Here is a 20,013-nt window from a genome sequence, read left to right as displayed (position 1 = left end):
GTGGATATATAGCAGTTTTAACATTCCCTTTGTAGACTATGTGGGACACATCCAATTTTTCCTTAATAGATTGTTTACAGATTAATGCACCACAGTAGTTAAAGCAGTACCCTGCAATTGGCAAGTGGGCAGAAGATGTCCCTTTCGTGGCCATTTGTCTTCTAACCCCTCTTATTACCATGGAGCATGGATACTGGTTTGTAGCTTGCTTGTGAGGTTGGCCGGGATGCAGGCAGGCAATGAGGCCTCTGTTTCCTGTCCTTTCTCCTTGCAACTCCACATTCTCCTCTCCTCAGGACTTTCCATCTATCCAAGTCCCTTCTCTTCTCCACTCTGAATGCTTTCTCCTTGGTTGAAGCCTCCCCTCCCCTCTGAACCACCACACTAGAATAAAAAGCAGGAGCTGAAGGTGTGGTGAGGAAGTGGTGCTCACCTGACCTCCAACAGCTGAGTCACTGCTACTTACCAGGAGGGAGAGGGGTGAGGAGATCAGTGATCCTGCTGATGCATGCACTGTGCCAATCTCCCTGTACCTTGTCCCTCCCCCTTCTGATTAGTAGCAACTCAGCTGTTGGGAGATGTACCATGCTGCCTGCTACTGATAAAAAGAATTCCCTCAAGTCCTTCCCTGAAGGGAAAACATGAAACCACCGTAAGTTATACTTAGGGTGGCTTCAGTGAGAGCTGTTTTTCATTGGCCCACCAGGTGGAGAATGTCACATGTCTAAAACACTATGGGTTATATTCAACGTAGTGCAGAGTAGATTGTGTCATCATCACAAGGATTTTTCTTTGCACAATGGAATGATCTCTCCCCCCCCCAAATCTGTTCTGGGATTTTCCCCAACCCTCCAGAGCAGATTTGGGGATAGTGTAAGGCATGGGGGGGGCAGGAGAGGGAAATTTATTTATTTATTTATTTATTGAATTTATATCCCACCCTTCCTCCCCAGTAGGAGCCCAGGGTGGCAAACAAAAACACTCAAAACTTAAAAACAGACTTTAAAATACATTTAACAAAACATCTTTAAAAATCCCCTTATGTTAGTGCTAAACTTTGCGGTAGCACAAAGATGTAGTTGAATACTGCCCTATATGGCATTGTTATGCTGAAGCAAGACAAGTATCGATGTGGATTCCCATACTTCATCTGTGTGTCTTTCTCTGTGCAGAGGGTACCCAAAGCTGTGATACCTGAAGTGACAGAGTGAAACCATCCTAAGTGAAGCCCCTTTGTTACTTTTCTTTCAATAAAATACTGGAAGAAATCCTTTTGGTCTGAGTGCAGTGGCTATAGGGGCATGGCGGTAGTGGAGGCGTGGATTAAGGAAAATTAGTTAGGAAAGGGTAGGGGAAGGAGGAAGAACCTAAAATGAGGGGAAAGTAGACCACTTTGGAGTCATGAGGAGTCCCTGCAGCAAAAAACCAAAACAAAAAATAACACGAGCGAAGGAATGAAGTCTAATCAGCCACTTTCATCCAACTTGGAAAAAATAGAGTTGTGATGAGGAAAGGAGTTATTGGCACGAGATCAAAGAGGATCACCATGGCTGAGTCCAACTGGAGACATAAGGGGCTTTACTGCCCAAAGATGATTAGATTGCTGAGTGCATGTTAATAGGGCCTTCTCCATGTTGGCTCAACAATTATGAAAAGCAATTCCTATAAAGATTAACTGAGTATGGATATATTGTTTTATATTAAAGATTTTAATGCTGTTTTATTATTGTTGCTGGCTACGTGTTTTGAAAGGTTTTATGAAATTGATCCATTTTAAAATATTGTAAGATGCTTTGTAGAGGAATTCCTTTAAAAAAGCAGAGTACAAATCTCTTTAACAAGGTCACATTAACTGGAAAAGCAAACTAGCATCAGAAGCTTCTGATCTCCCCTTGCAAGTGGAGGGTGGGGGAAGAGCAGATGCAAACCAGTTTAAGGTTACATCAGAATGTACCCTATATCGGTACACTGCTTAATCTAATCTAGAACCAAATTATGTTTGAGGTCTGGAGTTTGGACCCCTTGTCATGATAGCTGCCCATCACATGTTATCTAAATGTACTGCCTTCAAGTCGATTCCGACTTACGGCAACCCTATGAATAGGGTTTTCATGAAGCTGAGAGGCAGTGACTGGCCCAAGGTCACCTAGTGAGCTTCATGGCTACGTGGGGATTCGAACCCTGGTCTCCCAGGTCGTAGTCCAACACCTTAACCTCTATACCACACTGTCTCTCATACACGTAATCTACAAATCTGTAAATTCCCTCCTTAGTAGAACCCATGGGGAAATACTTTTTTTAATAAGTACGATACGTGAATGGACTGCCTTTCATCAAACCAAGGATTTGCCATTTCATGAAACCTTTGCTTTTTTTTGGAAATTTGTATTTATTTATTTTTGTGAGGAGGAAACAAAGACGCTGTCATGTCTCTGTAAGTCCTTGCAGGAAGTCTCACCAGCAACAAATCAAGTCGGGGTCTCCTCTCAGCATGCAGAAATAAAGCAGAAATGCTGAGGGGGATATGTGGGGTTGATGGGGAAGCAGATAGAGGAAAGCTGAGAGAAACAAGAGAAGCAGGAGAACGGGCTGAAGGACAGGAATTGTTGGGATGCATTCCATCCTGCTCACAGTGAGCAGTTTACAAAACCAGAGACGAGTGTGGTGCATCCAAAGAAATGTGAGAGAAGAAAGGGGTTCTTGTGGGAGAGCACTGAAACAGAGCAAATTATAAGGGAATAAGAAACAGCGACATTGGAATCAAGGTGTGGGATAATAAGTCCCACAAGAGGCTGGTGGAACATAAGGAAAGTAGGGGCCAGCAGCAGAATAAAGGACAAGCCCAAGGGAGCAGTCAAGTGATGAAAAGGGTGTCTGAGCCCTTGTAGCAATGACCCCACCTAGGATACTCTGAAGTAAGAGTATGATGCTCTGAGGATCCTCGGGGGGGAGGGGTTGGAGTGACTGAGAAGCAGTGGATAAAAAGAGTGAATATAACAACTGTTCTTCGAAAGCTATGTGATCCTACTCTACAGCACAGACATATCTGCTGTATTAAAAAAGAGTGAATGATATTCCCCCAGCAACATAATCTATTTCCCCCTGCCACAAGGCTACCCCTCTTGCCCTGTTATGTGGACCATAACATCACAACAGTTGTGCAAGGCAACAGCTGGTGTGAGTGTAGCACTAAGAATAAATAGTTTCATTTTCAAATATATTAAGGTAAGGCTTTTCTATATGGTCATAAGGGAGCCTAGCTATGACTTGAAATCTCAGCAGTCATCATTTCCCCTTTCCCTGACAAAGTGTGGAGCAAAATTAGGAAACAGAAGTTATGCCTAAAAGCTGATGCACTGAAATATGTGGAACGATGTGGAGTGTGTTTTGGATTATATTTGGTTCATTTTCCCACCTGTGCTATAGAAACAGAAATTCAGGAGCCAGATCTGGGCTCAGTTTGGTTTCGGAGAGAGAAGATAAATAAACTTATCAGAAATTAAACTGAAGAAACAACCCTTGGCGGAAGGAACTTCCCCCTCTTTCTCATTCACAATTCGACAAGTGTCCTGATTTTCTGACACAATCTTGATAAAGCACCCTTTTTGTTCAAAAGAATATATTTCAAGCAGGTTTTATTTCTAAAGCAAGAAATAAAGGTGCTTCAAGCACAATTTCCACTGCTGGCAGGGGATTCTGTGCTGCTGTAAAGCACAGTCGATATGTTATCCATGTAAAGACCAGATAGACCATCTAAGGGTATGAGCAGCTAATGCAAAGACTGTGCCAAATGTAGAAATGCACACACGCTATATCAACAGGAGCTCACGGGATAAACAAGTATCTGCTTAGGGATTAGGTGTTTTGGAACCGGCTGTCCCTGTTGGGCACCTTGCAAGTCTAAGACGTTATACTGAGCCCAAGCCTGATAGCAAAATCAATTCTTTCAGCTGTAAAAATTATATGGAAGCTTACATGTCTGCAAAGAGCCATTATAAATCCTGAATTTTTCTTTGTACGAGTCATATAGCTTTGGATGATGATAAACAACCTCCGCAAACAAGAACCGTGCTTACCAAATATTAAGATACTAGTCAACTCCATTTCCTCCTGCTTTTTCTCCTGTTTTTTTTTTTAAATGTTTCTATGGGAGAGAAAATTCACAACTAATATGCAATTTAGCCTTAGCCAATTGCAGGAAACTTTTCAGATATTTGCGTATCAGGCTTATGAGATATCTACCATAATGGGTGGCCATACAGGCAGCTGTGGTGATGCCCACCAGCACTGGTAGGGCAGAAGGCAGGGAGAACAATAGTATCCCTGGAGTCAGAGCCAATGACAGGCGTAGCCAACTAATTCTAGGTTTGTGCATCCTCCTCCCTGCTGAGTTCTAAAATGGTAACACACACTAAAGAGGAAAATGCTGACAGCCAGTGTCATCCCCTGGACTGTTGGAAAGAAGAAGACCGGCAGGTGGGGGCTGACTGAGGGCACACTGAGGTTGGTGAGACAGTGTCCTATTAGACCTAACAGGCCAGCCTCCACTGCATATGGGTGATCATCAGTAAATACAGGAAGACACTGACAGGAGAGGTGTTTGTAGTTATCCTGTTTTGAACAATTAATTCGCTTGTGGTCTCAAAACTCTTATTATTATTCATGGCTTACCATTATTAGTGGAATAATACAGCTATCGTATTACTCAATTTCATCAGTAATATCACAGATGAATAAATGCACCAGCACAAGAGCTATTAGATGCCATATTAGTAGAATTCAGTTGGAAAATGTGAATTGGTTCTTAAAGAGTAATTGGCACAATTTAACCTTACCTTGTCTTCTGCTGGCAGTGTGGAATTTTCTGTGGTTTATTATTTAGTGTTTATAAAGCTATAAAAATTGCCACACAATAGAGAGAGTATCTAACATGCTTTTGATTGGTACAACTTCCTTCAATTCCCAGTCCTGTATATCACTAACAACGAGAGCTACAGCTTTAGTTTCAGGGCTAGCAATAATCACCAAGTATACTCTCTGAAAGCTTTCTCTAGAAAATGTATGCCTCATTGTATTAAATACATCTGTAGTTTTGCTTTATTTTTAGGCCAGGAAGGTAACTTCTTTCAACTTGAAGCCTTAGCTACTACCAGGGCAGTCCCTGTCAGTTAAGAGTAGGAAGTATATGAGTAAATGGAACAATGGGCAGACTTGGAATATGATTTGACTGTTGACATTCTCCTCCTTAACCAATTTCCTTCCATCAAAGCTCCGGTCCTCAGTCCTTCCCAGCTCAGGCTAAACATCCTGTGTTGAGGAGGTTTTTATTCCTTTTTTGATGGGCTTCTTCCACAGTCAAAACTATGTTACCATGACCCTTTCAACAACATCAGTAGTTTAAAATTAATTTTCCACTTGTAACAAATATTTCCTTCCTTAAGCCTATTATTGGTAAGAAACTTGAACTCCTCTTGTATAGAAAAAGGGTGGTGTCCTAAGAGCTTCCTTGTGTGTGCCCAAAGGATTAACACAGTCAGTAGGATATTATACTTTCCCCCCTGAACAGCACACCATTATGCTTTATCAAAATCTGTTTTTGAAAGTCTCCTCAGTTTCCAAAGCAGTGTGACATACGAAACTAGTAGTTTAGACACGGAAGGGCAGAGTCACTCTGTACACTGAGCACAGCAGGAGTTAATTCTAGGTAGACCTACACAATATTGCTCTGGATACCCATCCACCCTTATCTCAGATGGCTAGATAGAAAAGAGGGTAGTGTTGCTGCACCTTAGTTATGCAGAAGATAGTATTTCAGCAAATGTAGCTTGCAGGACAAGCTAAATCTGCTAGAATTACTACACAACCATTAAAGTTACAGGACCCTTGTCTTTAGGTAGAGGCACACTTACTGTTGTCCCGGTTAGAGTGTGTCTCCACCTCTCTTTTCTGAAAATGGGGGCGTATAACACTAGTCAAACTCTGCCCCTTTTTTACTCTAAAACCTGGCCAGATCAACTCAAGGGTTTTTTTAAAATAATTCAGCTTCAGGCAGATTTGATTGGTAGATCAAACTGTTTGCCTTCCAGATATGGCCAATGGAAATGCTTTGCTGTAGGCTTAGGCAGAGATCGCGACTGGCCCAATATTTTGCTGTGGTCAGTCCTGAAAGGTCTGAAATCAGCAGTGGGGAAGGGAGGTGTGGCCAGCAGAGGGCAGGGTCGCTTCAAAATGCAGCCAGAAAAACCATTCCCACGGCTTTTGAAGCTACTAGTGTGCCTACAGCCTTCCTCTCCATCCGGCCATTCTCTCTCTTCCCGCCCCCCCATCAGATCCTGCCTTTATCTTTCCCCCACTTCTTCCAAAGGTTGCAATCCTAAAAATGCTTATGGGGGGTATTATTTGGTACATTTCCAAATGCAGCTTTCAGCAATTTCACATTTAAAAAAGAATGCTAATTACTCAGCACAAAAACAGTGTCAGTCCATATTGTCTACTCAACTAGCCTTCCTGCGTAACTAAAAGGACATTCACAGGCAAGCAAAGGAACCCTATAAGACATAGCAAAAAAAAATCTGTTTAGAAGTAGACACAAAAAAAGATCTCAAGGGTCAAAATAACCTTCCAGCTACTATTGTTCACCAAAGCAAACCTCAGGAAATAGATCAGGGAGACAAGAAAATGCTCATGAAAGCAGGGGTAGGAAAGTGCCAGAGAAGAAGAGGCAGAGAAAGAGAGAAAGAGGCAGCGATGTGTGTGTTTGTGTGTGTGTGTGTGTGTGTGAGAGAGAGAGAGAGAGAGAGAGTCTAGGAAGATATTTATTCAGTAATTAGTACGACATTCTTATTTTAAGCAGGGTCCCATGTGCTTTCAAGCTAGCAGTTTCATTTATTTGAAATATTTGTATACTGCCTTTCAATAGGAAAAATCACAAGGTACTTTGAAATAATCCTTATTAAAATTACAATAAAACAATAATTACAGCAACTCTTACAAGACTGAAATAGATAGAGAACTATGTAACGCTAATATGAAAGCAGATATTGAAGGCCAGCAAAAGCTTTGGGGGAAAGGCTTTATGCAAGTGGTGATTCCATACATGGGGCATCACAACTAAAAAGGCCCTGGTGGATTTTGTTTATTTGTGTGGTGGTGGTAGGGAAGGCATAGCACAGTTTCATCTGCTCAAGCAAAAACAAACAAACAAAAACACCTCTGTCCTTAGACTATACATGGTCCTACCCCCCAATGCCTACAGGCCACATTAAGCCATAAAACAGGTTTCAAAAGAAACCTGGAAAGAGTGAGATGTTTTAAAATCATTTTAGCCTTTTATCATTCTTAATATGGCTAGCAAAGGTAATTAAGAGATCTTTTCCATGTATACCCCAGGCAAACGGACGCTCTCCTTTCTCCTTGTGAAAAAAAAATCCCATTCTGTTGCCAAACATTGGCACTGTCTGACCTTGATTTTCTCTTGTGCAGTGTTAAGAATGGAAAGAAGTTTGCAGTCCACCACGAAAAGCATGCACACACTGTATCTCTCTGTGTATTAGTAATTGATCAAAACATCACATTGTGTTACAAGCAAAGGTGGTTATGCTCATCATTGTTATGCTGATAATTTGAGATCAAAAGTTAGTTCCCAAATTGCAAGTAAAAGCAAGCTAAGCCAGCCAAAGTTATTTGTATGATAATAAACTACCCGTTATGATTGCTCATGTATTTTTTAAATGTTTTATCTCATTAGATTTCTCATGCAACTCAACAATTCATGCACTACTACCCCTGAATAATACATAAATGTTGAATATAAAATGCAGTATGATAGAGCAATTACTGGCTGGCTGGTTATACAATATCATAGCTAGCTACTAATTGCCAGTACAAGAAAAAAAGCTGTCTTGATTTCTCTGCAAGCTCTCCCTTCATCCTGAATTCTTAGAGTTTTTGTTTTTACCTTTGACCACCTGGTATTTTGCATTGCTTGAGACAGGATATTGTTTAAGCTGTGTCAGCTGATGAATTTTGTGGCAGTTCCTGTGTTCCTATGTGAATCTTAAGTGACAGATGACAGTGTCATAGTTTGAGCTTTACTATTACTGTAGTCTTCCTAGAGGCCGACTTCTGAACAGGGCTGGCACTAGGCATGACTGTGCCATTGGGCACCAGCCTATCCGGGGCCTGCGGTGCCTGCCCATGTGTCCCACCTACTGCTCCCGTCACTGTGATTGCCATGCACACTGTGTGCACATGCCTGCCATCAACCAAGATGGTGGCAGGGGCATGAGTGCAGGATTATTGAAGCCTGTGCTGCCTGTGGGGAAGGGGTGTCTGGGAGCTCCTTCTCCATGATCTGCGGCAGAATCATGATTGCGGAATGGGAGCGCTACTCTCCCACCCTAAGGAGGTGCCCCTCTGGGCTGCAGGAGCCCTTGGCCAGGGCCCAACCTGGCTACCCTCTGGCACTGGCCCTGCTTCTGAAGTATGTAAAAGCATCCAAGATTTGCACATTTACTGTTGCTAAAAAAATTTAAAAAACAAAACACAGATTACGGATTAGATCCTGTCTTGGTAAAACTTAGAATAGACCCACTGAAATAAATGAGACTTAAGGTAGGCATGTTTGATTTGCTTCACTGATTTCAAAGGGTCTTTCTCTACGTATGATTAATTCAGATTCCAACTCTTAAAGAATATCCCTGTTTATAATGTTTCAAGAGTTTTCAAACAAGTGAAGTTTAAACTACTGTAAGCAGACTCAGCCTGTTTAGAACACACTTGGAAGCTTTCCTATTTTTTGTTTCAAAATCTTTGCTGTCAAATAAAAACAGAGGACTGTGTCATATTTTTGGACTCAGAAAGACAGTTGTGGCCAATACTATGGGCTGGTGCACAATTGCATGGATCACTTGATTGCACAACTCTTCATTACTGTACATGTAATGATTGGCACCTGAATTTGAGAAGTACTACAATTGAAAACATTATCTTTGGGATGATACACAAATTCTGTAGAGCTGGGATGGGTCACTGACATATGCGAGTTGTTACTTGATGCTGCAGTCAGCCAGTGAAAACCATACTATGCACGGGTGAACTAGGCCTTGCTGAGACTTTTCAGTCAGTGCAGTTTCCTCTCCCCCCCCCTTATGGATTGAATGGCCACATGAATGAATCACAGCCATTGACTTTGCCCTTCCACCTCTATTTTTATTTATATTTTTATATTTTAATAATAACAACAAAACAACAACAATGATAATAATAATAAATATACACCAGGGTAAAAAGGTGCATCTTCAGCATTCACCAAAAACTGTAAAGAGAAGTTGCCAGATGGACCTCTGTGGGGAGGGAGTTGCACAACTTAGGGGCTGCAACAGAGAATGCCCTCTGCTGCCTCCTGAAGGCCTCTGAAAGTAGTGGAATTACCTCCTGTGCTGATCTTAACACCAAGAGGGTCTGTAGGGAAAGATGCTGTCTTTTAGATATTTGGGGCCCAAGTCATTTAGGGCTTTAAACACTAACATGAGCACCTGGAAGTGAACTGGCAACCAATGCAGTTGTTTTAAAACAGGGGTTATATGAGATCGAAATGTAACCCCAGCCAGTAATCTGACCACTTCATTTTGGACGAGTTGAAGTGTCTATACTATATTTCAAAGAATATACTTATTCCCTCTATCTCCCTCAGCCTTTCTGCTCTCATTCTCTCTCTTTTGCTGCCTGCGAATCTGGAACAACTAGCTGGTATCACCACAGACTCTTCTTTCAAATTCCTTCTCCAAACCCACGTTTTGAGGGTAGCGCTTGCTTAACCTCACATTTCTCAACCTCAACAGACTTTTTTTGTCTCCATACATTTAGCCTATGCATGCAGGGGGAAGGGGGATTAATGTCATATCACATACCCTACCCCGATATTGGCATGTTCAGTGCCATATCTGTCCTGCCCAGAGTGAGAATCATGAAACAGAGGCGAGACTGGAATTAATTCCTGTTTTATTAGAGTAACATCGAAGGCAAGGCGTCTCATAGATTTCGCTAACTAGCTCACTGTAATCCCTAACTAAACTACTCAGGCTTACTCTGCAGCTTGTAAGGGGAGTTGACTCAGCACCCTCATCAGGGGTGTGCGGATTTAAGTAGGAAAGGTTTTCATCCGTAATCTCTGACTACTGTGAGGGACCTCCCTCTTGCCAAGCCTCTTTTCTTGGCGGTGCACACATCTGCTCATTGGACTCATTTCCCATGGGAATCAGAGAGTGGTTGGTCATGTCTCCTTCCCCCAGATCTTCAGGAGCATCCTCCACATCTGACATCTCTCCCATCTGCAGAGCTGGGGGTGTGCTCTCGAACAGCTCCCCCCCAGAGTCACTCTGCACCGGGAAGGGGCCCTGGGGCTCCCCCACCTCTGATCCAGGCCCCCCTGGGGCTCGACAATATCTGAAAAGGAGAGCTTATGAACTCCCATTGAGACTTCCTCCCATGACATAGCAGATAGGCACCTTCTCTATTGCCCTTCTGATGTCTGCTGAAGATGTTCTTTTAACACACCTTCTAAGTGGGAAGTTTCATTTCAGTTGGTATCTGTATGGGATTTGAAGTGTGTGTGTGTGTGTGTATCTATCTATCTATCTATCTATCTATCTATCTATCTATCTATCTATCTATCTATCTATCTATCTATCTATCTATCTATCTATCTCATCTATCTATCTCAGGGATTCTTAACCTGTGGTCCACAGACCCCTAGGAGGTCCATGGATGGACTTCAGGGGGTCTGTGATCTGGGCACAAAAAGGCAATAAAATAAAATTTATTTATTTATTGTGATCCATAACTTTCATCAGATTCTCAAACAGATCCGTGACCCAAAAAAGGTTAAGATATGTGTATGTTTGTTTTTGTACATAATTGTTTTTAAAATTGTTTTTATATATGCAAATGTTTCGGCTGTTTTTATATAAGCAATTGTTCTGTTTTATGTTTTTACTGTATTGTAAATTGTCCCCTGGGAAGTGATTCATAAATAAAATAAATAATAATAACAATATAATAATAATAATATCTACACACTTAGGCTCCCTTTTCTTAGATTTTAAATTGTTTTTTAGACAAGGTATGGTCCTGTTCCCTTCTCCACATTTAAACTAAGATTGTATGAACAATCTTAATGAAGTCTAAGAATGTGTGTCTACCATTCCTCACATTTTAAGAAAATATTATTGAATTTTGCTAACATTTTTAACAAATGAAACACCATTATTGAACACATAATATAATTTGCATTGCACAATGAATAGGATGTGGAATTTTATAACTGATAAGGCATTAAAGGCAAAAGGATGTTTCTAGCATATGTAGAGGCACTGCCTAAGAAAGAGAAAGTACTTCCAAAATTAAGAGTAAGTCCTAGGGGGCACATTTCCCATTCTGCCTCTCTTTATGCTAACCCCAGTGTTATTACAGGCATCTAGGGCCAGAGACATGTCTTTCTTTTCTTTTTTTTGCTTACACTGTAAAGCAGCCTTCCTCAACCTGATGCCCTCCAGATGTTGTTGGACTCCCCACTAACTTGTACCAAAAAGGAAAGAAACCCAACCTAAACAAGCCTGGAAGAAGTCATTTGGTGACTTCAGATTAATCTGTTCAAATGTTACAAGTGATTTTGTGATGTTAGATGGCTATCTATATAATATTATATAATAAATATAATACATGATTGTTTTATACAAGGTTTTACGATTGTTAATTTTTTATAAACATATTATTTACATGTATTAGATAGGATTTGTTTAGTACCAAGACATTTTATTGTTACAAATGATTATTTTATATAAAGTTTTATGTATGCTAGCTATTTTATATATAATAAATTTCAATGTATTAGAAAGACCTACTACAAAGATTTGTACAGATACAGGAATTTTTTAACTATGTCCCATGATTGATAGCCATCTAACATCACAAAATCACTTGTACACAGTTGGACTCCCAACTCTCATTAACCCCAGCCAGCACGGCCAATGGTCATGGGTTGATGGGAGTTGTAGTCCAGCAACTTCTGGAGGGCACCAGGTTGGTGGAGGCAGCTGTAAAGTGTCATGTACACTGAAGCTACTGTATAAATAACACACCATGTTGGGAAAATCCACACAGCTTCTCTTAGGCACCCTGGCAAAAGCAGCATTCATGGCAGCCGACGCACACAACTGCGTAAGCATTTAATCCTTCCAAGGAGCAATAATTAAGGCTCCCAAATGGTAATGGTGTGAATTAGCCCTTAGAAAAAGAAGCTCTTTTTAACTTTGACAGTCTGCAATAATTATACTTTCATGTTCTGTTAGTTTTTTCAAAACCTCACATGAAAAATGCTTTCTTAGGTACAAAGCTATATAATTCTACAAGATAAAAAGAGAAACATGGCTATCTTGTGTATATTTTGCAGCGCTCCTAAGTAAGTAAACACAATATATTTGTACTTCATACAAATAACAAAAGGCTGGCGAATATTTCAGAGAAAGGCATAAAGAATTGCTGACGTTGGCTTTGCACTGTGGAAAACAAAGTGCTTCTTAAAGCAAACTTGGTATTTTTTTTTAAAAGGAAGATATATGGATAAAGTTAATATTTTGCCAGAGATAATGATCTGAGGCTCCCCTCCGCCCACTTTTCCTTGAAATTTAACCTTACTGGAGATAAAGAAAATGGAGGTCAATAACCTTTTTCTACCCACTTCATACTGCTCACCCAGCCTAAATTTTTCTACTTTGCAAAATACATAATAAACAAAAGAACCAGGAAGTAACATTAGTTGCCAAGAAGAAATGTGCAACCTGAAACCTGCATAGCACCTAGGAGTGCCTCATCTGAATGCCTGCTATCTCATCCCACGTTCCATCTTAAGAATGTGATCAGTTGTGTCCCCATGACTTCACCATCAGCCAACACTCCCACATCCCTTTTGCTCTATTTATGATCTAGTCCACGGATTGCCAAGATGGTGTCTTCCAGATGTTATTGGACTGCAACTCCTATCAGCCCCAGCCAGCAGGATGAGGGTTATACTCCAAGAGCATCTGGCAGGCATCATGTTGGCTACACCTGATCTAGCCTGATGAAGAGCTCTTGCATCTTTTTGTGTGCTGAGAAGTAGTTGTACTGCATTTAAAAATAAAACAATAACACAAGGGCTATCTTCTTGGGAAGGTGTGAAAGCCAACATGAAAAAAGAGTGCAAAGGACAGTTACATGTTACACGAAACACATAGCTGCCATCAAAAACTGCAGTCAGCCCATATTAATTTCCCCTCAATTGTTCCATAATGTTTAGTATAACTTACCCTGAGTCCTGATTGCATGAGGCAGTGATTGCTCTGTGTAACAGCATCAGGCTATGGGAAAATATATTACATGATTCAGAGGGGGAGGAGGAATGCAACATAGGACCACCATTTTCCTGTTTCTTCCCAGTTAACATGTGGTTCCACTATTCTAAAGTGAAGGAATTTGATTTCCAATTTATGAATTAAGTTCAGGAGAAACAAAATTTTAAAATGCATTTTAAACTGGTGCAACATTTTATCATTAAAGCATTTGAGGGCTGAAAGATACTGTTACTGGCAACCTTGAAATTCTTAGCTGTGAGAGTATGTGATTGTTTTTCATGTTTTTAGATGTTTTAAAACGTTAGATTTTAAAATTGTTTTTAAATGTTTTAAATATGTTATAATTTTATTTTAATTGCAATTGTTTTATCACGGATGTGTTTGCTGTCCTGGGCTCCTTTGGGAGGAGGGGTGGAATATAAATTTAAGGAATAACATCAACAACAATAAATACATAACTGGTGGTGGTGGTAAGGAAGAACATTACCTCTGTCCCTCCATTGCCATTTCTGTCATCTTACACAAGTTGGAAGGTGTCAGTCTGGAGTGGGAAGTGTTTTGTATCCATGGAGGCTCCTCATGCATTTTAGAATCCTGTTCTCAACCCCCTCCCTGTCCCCCAAGTTTAAATTTCTATTAAACCTAAAGAGGCCTAGTGCTGTGTGTTGAGATGGATAAAGTGATTGTGAGAACAAGTTTTGGCTGAGAGAAAACAGGAGTGAGGCACCCAGATGTTTTGTGGGTGAATCAGATTTTTTATTCTGAAAAGATTAAAAAAACAACTAATGCAAATCCTCCTATGTTACATCTTGACTTTCTTTCCAGACAGGAGTGAATTGGAATAGGCCTGCCCAAAGTTCAGCTCTGTTACTAGGCAACAGCAAATCTTATATTTAGATTTTTTTAACTCTTTCAGCCAAACTATGGACAGTTGAACCGAACAAAGGTCATTTTGAAATGTGATTATCACGTGAAAGCTGATAACTGCTCAAGATACACGTTATAACAATCTATAAGAAAGGGGACAGGTATGATCCTAATAATTATCGGCCCATTAGTCTCCTTGACACAGCCGCCAAGCTATACTCTAAATACCTATTGACTAAACTAGAAGAGTGGGAAGCCGCCAACCAAGTTATTCTTCCTGAACAAGCTGGCTTCCGAAAAGGGCAAAGTACCATCGATCATTGCTTTACATTATATTTTATAGCAAGACGGTGTGTCCTTGGCCCCATGAAACATCTTTATGCTGCTTTTGTGGACTTGGCTGCCGCCTTCAATTCTATAGATAGATCAATGATGTGGGCCAAACTAGTTAAAACCAATATCGATAGGCGGCTTTTGTTTCTCATAAGAGAATTGTATTCTGACAACAACGCTAGAGTAAGGGTAGGAATTGCTGGCTCACTAACAGACCCCATAGTTGTTAATAAGGGGGTCAAACAGGGGTGCCTCCTAGCTCCATTTCTTTTTAATTTTTATCTTAATGATATAATTGTGGAACTGGCAGGCCCTGACTTTCCCCCCCCTTCGTTGGGAAACAGGAAAATCTCACTGCTTCTCTATGCAGATGACATGGTCCTATTGTCCATTACCCGTAAAGGACTAAGGAGATTACTTACGAAACTTAATGTTTACTGCACCAAGGAAAAACTTCAGATTAACTATTCAAAAACAAAAGCAATGGTTTTTGGCAAGAGGCATCATAATTTCAATTGGTCAATTGGTGGGCAACCAATAGAGCAAATACGGGTGTTTAAGTATTTGGGCATTCACTTTCAGGACACTCTGTCCTGGAGAAAGCATATTGACCACACAAAAGTTGCTGCATTAAGATCATGTGGAGCCATACTTAATTTTTATAGGACAGCAGGTGGAAACCTTATTCCCCCTGCTCTGAAAATCTACCAAGGTAAAGTCCTTGCTCAGATCCTGTATGGAGCTCCAGTCTGGGGCTGGGAGGATCACCATCTTTCCAGCCTAGAAGCAATTCAAAACAGCTTCCTGAAAAAACTCCTCCGACTACCAGCTGGTACCCCAGCGGCGCTTTTACGCGCAGAGTCTGGTCTACCTACAGTTAGAGCCCGAGTACACTGCTCTCTACTTAATTTTTGGGAGTCAGCTAAAAATGCCACAGCCAAACCAATTCTGAAATCTTGCTATGAACTGGCTTCTACGGACAAACATTGGTCATCCAGATTATCTAGCTTTTACCATTTGTACCATATCCCAGTCCAGGACTCCCCAGTGCTTTCTAATAGAACAAGGCTGCGTGAGGCTATTTTTAGGCACTGTTCTTGGTTGGATAGGTTGGTTATTATTAACTCCAAATTCTCCAGGTGGTATGGAGTATTCAAGCAGGACCACCTTAGAGCGAGTTATTTGGCCTACCCCCTTGCAACAAATCTCCGGCAGGCCTTTACAGCACTAAGGTTCCAAACGATGCTGAATGCAGTGCTGCTCGGACGATACAAGCAGGTTCCATGGTCTCAGCGGCTCTGTATATGTGGAGCGGCAGTGGTTGAAGATCTGCCCCATTATCTATTGGAATGCCCTTTGTACTCCAATCCTCGGATCAAATTTTTGGGAGGTCTTCTGCCACGGCAGGGAACGCTTTTGGACCCACATATTATCTCCCTTCTTTTATCAGATAAGGATGACAAGATCACGTACAGAGTTGCTCAGTTTGCACTCGCGGCGCAAAAGCTCCGGGTGAAGCACATAGAAGAGCAGACATGCAATTGCTCAGAGACGCTATAGGGCAAATAGCACAGTTTTAGATTGCACCATATTCGTTTTATATTTTATTATGCAATTTTAATATATGTGTAGAGGAAACTAGATGCTTTGTATTTTGTATGCTTTGTGATGGCCTATAGCTAAGCAATAAAGGTTGACTGATCTACATAGAGGAAGGTTGCCTTTGCCTCAGTTCCTCAGACTCCCTCCTGAGGAAGTTAGTTCAGGCATAGGGATATATCTTGCATCTTCCATAGTGGACCACTTGAATGAAGTTCATGGACTATTTATGGTCCATGGACCACAGTTTGGGAACCCCTGGTCTAAAGAAATGGGAGATCAAGTGATGTATATGTATGTGTGAACCATCTCACCATCTCAGCCTAACCAACTTCATAGGCTTCTTGCGAGGCTCAAATGCAACTCTGGGCAGGATACAAATCTTCTAACAAACAAAATCCAAACAATCAATCAAACTAACCATTTGCTCATCTCCAAACTAGCACACAGGGAAAAAAAGTTGGTTATTAAGATTTTTCAAATGTTGTAGCAATTATGGATTGCATCTGTTTGTTCTCTCTCCCCCTCCCCGCACAGGTACTGTAGGGAGCAAAGTCTTTAATTTCCACCGGACAGATTCATTATTCATGCAGTTTTCAAAAAATTATCTCTAAAATAAGCAATTACTTCAGTTTCACAGTTCGCTGGGTGGGTATTTAGAAAAGCTGTTGCTTGCATTGTGCCTTTCTTTTTCTGTGTGCATAGGAATTAGTTGTTTACAAAGATAGCCACAGTATTACACACATATTGTACATATATAACAGGCATTTAAAGATTAAGTCTTCTGGTGCATCCAAGTTAACAAGTTTTGCTCCCTTTGCTTTACAATGAATTTCAAATGAAAGGCACTGTTGTCAGTGAAACAAGCACTTAAAACAGTTGCTTGATCCAACAGGAACAATCCAGGCACAGAAACAAGTCCTTCCTGTTGACAGGTGCTACCAGGTTTGATCTGTTAGGAACACAGTAAGCTGCCTGATGCAAGTATTTATCCAGCAGTCCAGCTAGCCCAGAATTGTCTACACTGGCAGTGACTCTCCAGGATTCTAGGGAGAGTCATTCCCATCATCTACTACCAGATCATTTTTTAAAACTAGAGATGCTAGGTACTGAACCTGGAATCCTTTGCATGCAAAGTGTGGGCTCCAGTGTGCTGTGATGAGAAACAAATGCCATATCCAGCCTCCAGGGGTCCATCAGTGCAGCCCCTGTGCCACAAGAGCACATCCTCTGACAGTTTATTAGTGCCATCATCACTACAAAGGTGTTTGCTGGTTCGGTGAGGGAGAAGTGGTCTAGAAGGCCATTTTCCCCTTTTCAATTCCCAAACGTGTGGCCAGCATTGCAAAAGCTTATGGCACTGCATGATTTGTTTCAGCAGCGAGGGGAGGAAGCTCCTCATGTGCAAGTGTAGCCTACTGCCATATGTGAGATACTGAGCCAGTGGTCATAATCTAGAAGAGTTGATCTGTTATGCGCAAGAGAGGATGTTACCTATAATCCAGGAAAGAACCACTTGAAGAGAGTAGTCTTTAATTGCTGACAATGGGTTCTTTTAATGCCCACACAGGATTTTTTAATGTGATTGTTGGGTCAAAAAGTTAATTTGTGCTTATTTACTAAAGCAGGGGTGGTAAACCTCTTTTTTTGTGTTGAAGTCTTCATTTCCTTGGAGGGTAATCCATTGGTGGCCACATGTTGTTGGTGGGTGGGGCCCAAGGCAGTCGTCGTGAGGACAGAGCGCAAAGTGGGTGGGGTTATCCATCTTCTCTCTTTCTGCCATCTCTTCTCACTTTTTCGGTCTTACTTCCCACCCAGCAGGTTGTAGGGGGAGGGATAGCTAGTTCTTGCTAGAGGCTTGAATTAATTGCTTGTTGAGGGCTTTCCCCCTTCCTTCCCCTGTGTTTTCCCTCTGCTATTCCACGGCCAAAGAGTTCCCCTATCCCTGAACAGAAGTGTTAGAACTCTGTTATTGTCAGAGGGGAGTTTCCTATTCCCACAATGAAGACTGAGCCTCTATAAAAGTCTCATCCTAAAATGTACTAATCCTAGGAACAGGTGCTTGGGAATAAGTGCAGTTACCCAGGCACTGTAGGTTTATCTGAGTACTGCACATTATTTGAGGGCTGCACACAGATGTCAGCACAAATAGTTAACTTTAAGAGTCATGTTTACAGTCTTGGGATCACTAATTTTGCTCTGCAGAAATGGTTTCAAGTGTATGTTTGGAGAGGGACATGTGACATCAGGGGTGGGGCTAGCGTTTTCATTACCACCATCCCCCTAGGTCTATACATTGACTAAGTGCAAAGTGGTGACCATGTAAAAAGGGTTGTTGTGGTTGGAAAATAAGGAGGTTCCTAGAAAAAGATGGGTTTTAAGATGGAGTTCAAAGGAAGAGAAAGTTGTGACACTATGGACGCATTATTCTGGAAGGAAGTTCCAGATTTATGACACAGATGTTATATTGACTTTTCATCCTTGAAGCCCCTAGTTCAAATAAAGAAGTTCAAAATATAGAAAACATTATTGTGCTCTTCTCTTGCCTATATGATCAATGATCTACCAGTCTTGGCTGATCCACACACCACCAGCCATTATCTTCACAGATCTAAAGGATAACTGACTGTTAGGGTACAACTGGGGTAGTCAATGTAGTGCCCTCCAGTTGGTGTGGACTACAACTTCTGTCGTCCCTGACCATTGGCTATGCTGGCAGGGGCTGATGGGAGATGCAGTCCAAAACATCTAGAGGGCACTACATTGGCTACTCCTGAGGTACAAGAGAGTGTGTGCATACACATATGCATGTGCAGATGCACATTTTACTCTGTGCGTAACATAAAATACCCCTTCTGCTGAGATCAGGTTTAGATTTTAAGTGTTTAGGGGACTGACATAAAGCAGCTGCATACTTTGTCGGAAGGAAAAATCTGTGTTTCGTATTTTGAAAGTAGGTTATTAACGCAAACATTCTTTAGAATGTGAAAGAGAGCAGAATTTTCCAGATGGCACACGCCACATGACTAATGGACATTATATATAAATAATTAACACATTCTGGCTGGCTGGCGGTCTTGGCTGACTGCTGATATTGCTTGATGGTCAGAATGTTCTTGCCCTATTACAGGATGGCAGAAGTCTCTACAACTAAAAATGTGAAAGACCATAGCTCAGTAGGAGAACACAGAACTTGTATGCACAAAATGCCAGATTCAATCATATTGTAATCCATGTTCCAATAGTATGAATCAGATGCGGATTTCTAAGGACCTACTGTAGAATACCAATTTTCACAGGGAGCTTTGAGTATAAAAGCAACATTAAAAAGAAAAAAAAAACACAGAACAAAACAGTCTGTAAGAGAATTGCAGTAGAGAAATTAGACCCTGATTATTCTGCTTCAAACATACGTCTCAGTCAGTATTGCAGTGCATTCTGATAATAGCATTTGTCGAGATTGGGCCTATTTCTTGCTGACCATGCCCCAAACTACTTTGTATCCCCAAATTTCTGCTCTGTCGCTCTTCATCCATCCCGATCCATCCCCGCCTATTGTGTTATCAAAACCCTGCTCAAGATGCCTGCCTCTCATTCAAGCAACTGTGCTTCCTCTCCAGTTTCATGATTTTTATCTAAAGTGAGCTTGCTTCATTTCTTTTGCCAATTTTTAATGACTTTTTTAAATAAAAAAAATCAGTCTCTAGCTGCTTTATATTCTAGGATAGCAAGTGCTTCATGTCCTGAGTTACATAAAGTTTCAATTACGTAAAGTTTCATTTACATAGATACTTGCAGGGAAGTATACAGTAAAGACAGGGAT

At 41.1% G+C, this 20,013-nt stretch overlaps 1 protein-coding gene across 2 annotated transcripts in view; it reads right to left on the bottom strand.

Annotated features, from left to right (window-relative positions):
- The window catches only part of GUCY1A2 (guanylate cyclase 1 soluble subunit alpha 2), a 286,509-nt gene that overhangs the window by 35,108 nt on the left and 231,388 nt on the right, over positions 1 to 20,013 (bottom strand). The window lies entirely within an intron of this gene.

This window comes from Rhineura floridana, chromosome 5 (assembly GCF_030035675.1).
Source record: "Rhineura floridana isolate rRhiFlo1 chromosome 5, rRhiFlo1.hap2, whole genome shotgun sequence".
Taxonomy (NCBI): Eukaryota; Metazoa; Chordata; class Lepidosauria; order Squamata; family Rhineuridae; genus Rhineura; species Rhineura floridana.
Note: the sequence above shows the minus strand (reverse complement) of the source record. Positions and strands in the feature narration are given on the sequence as shown.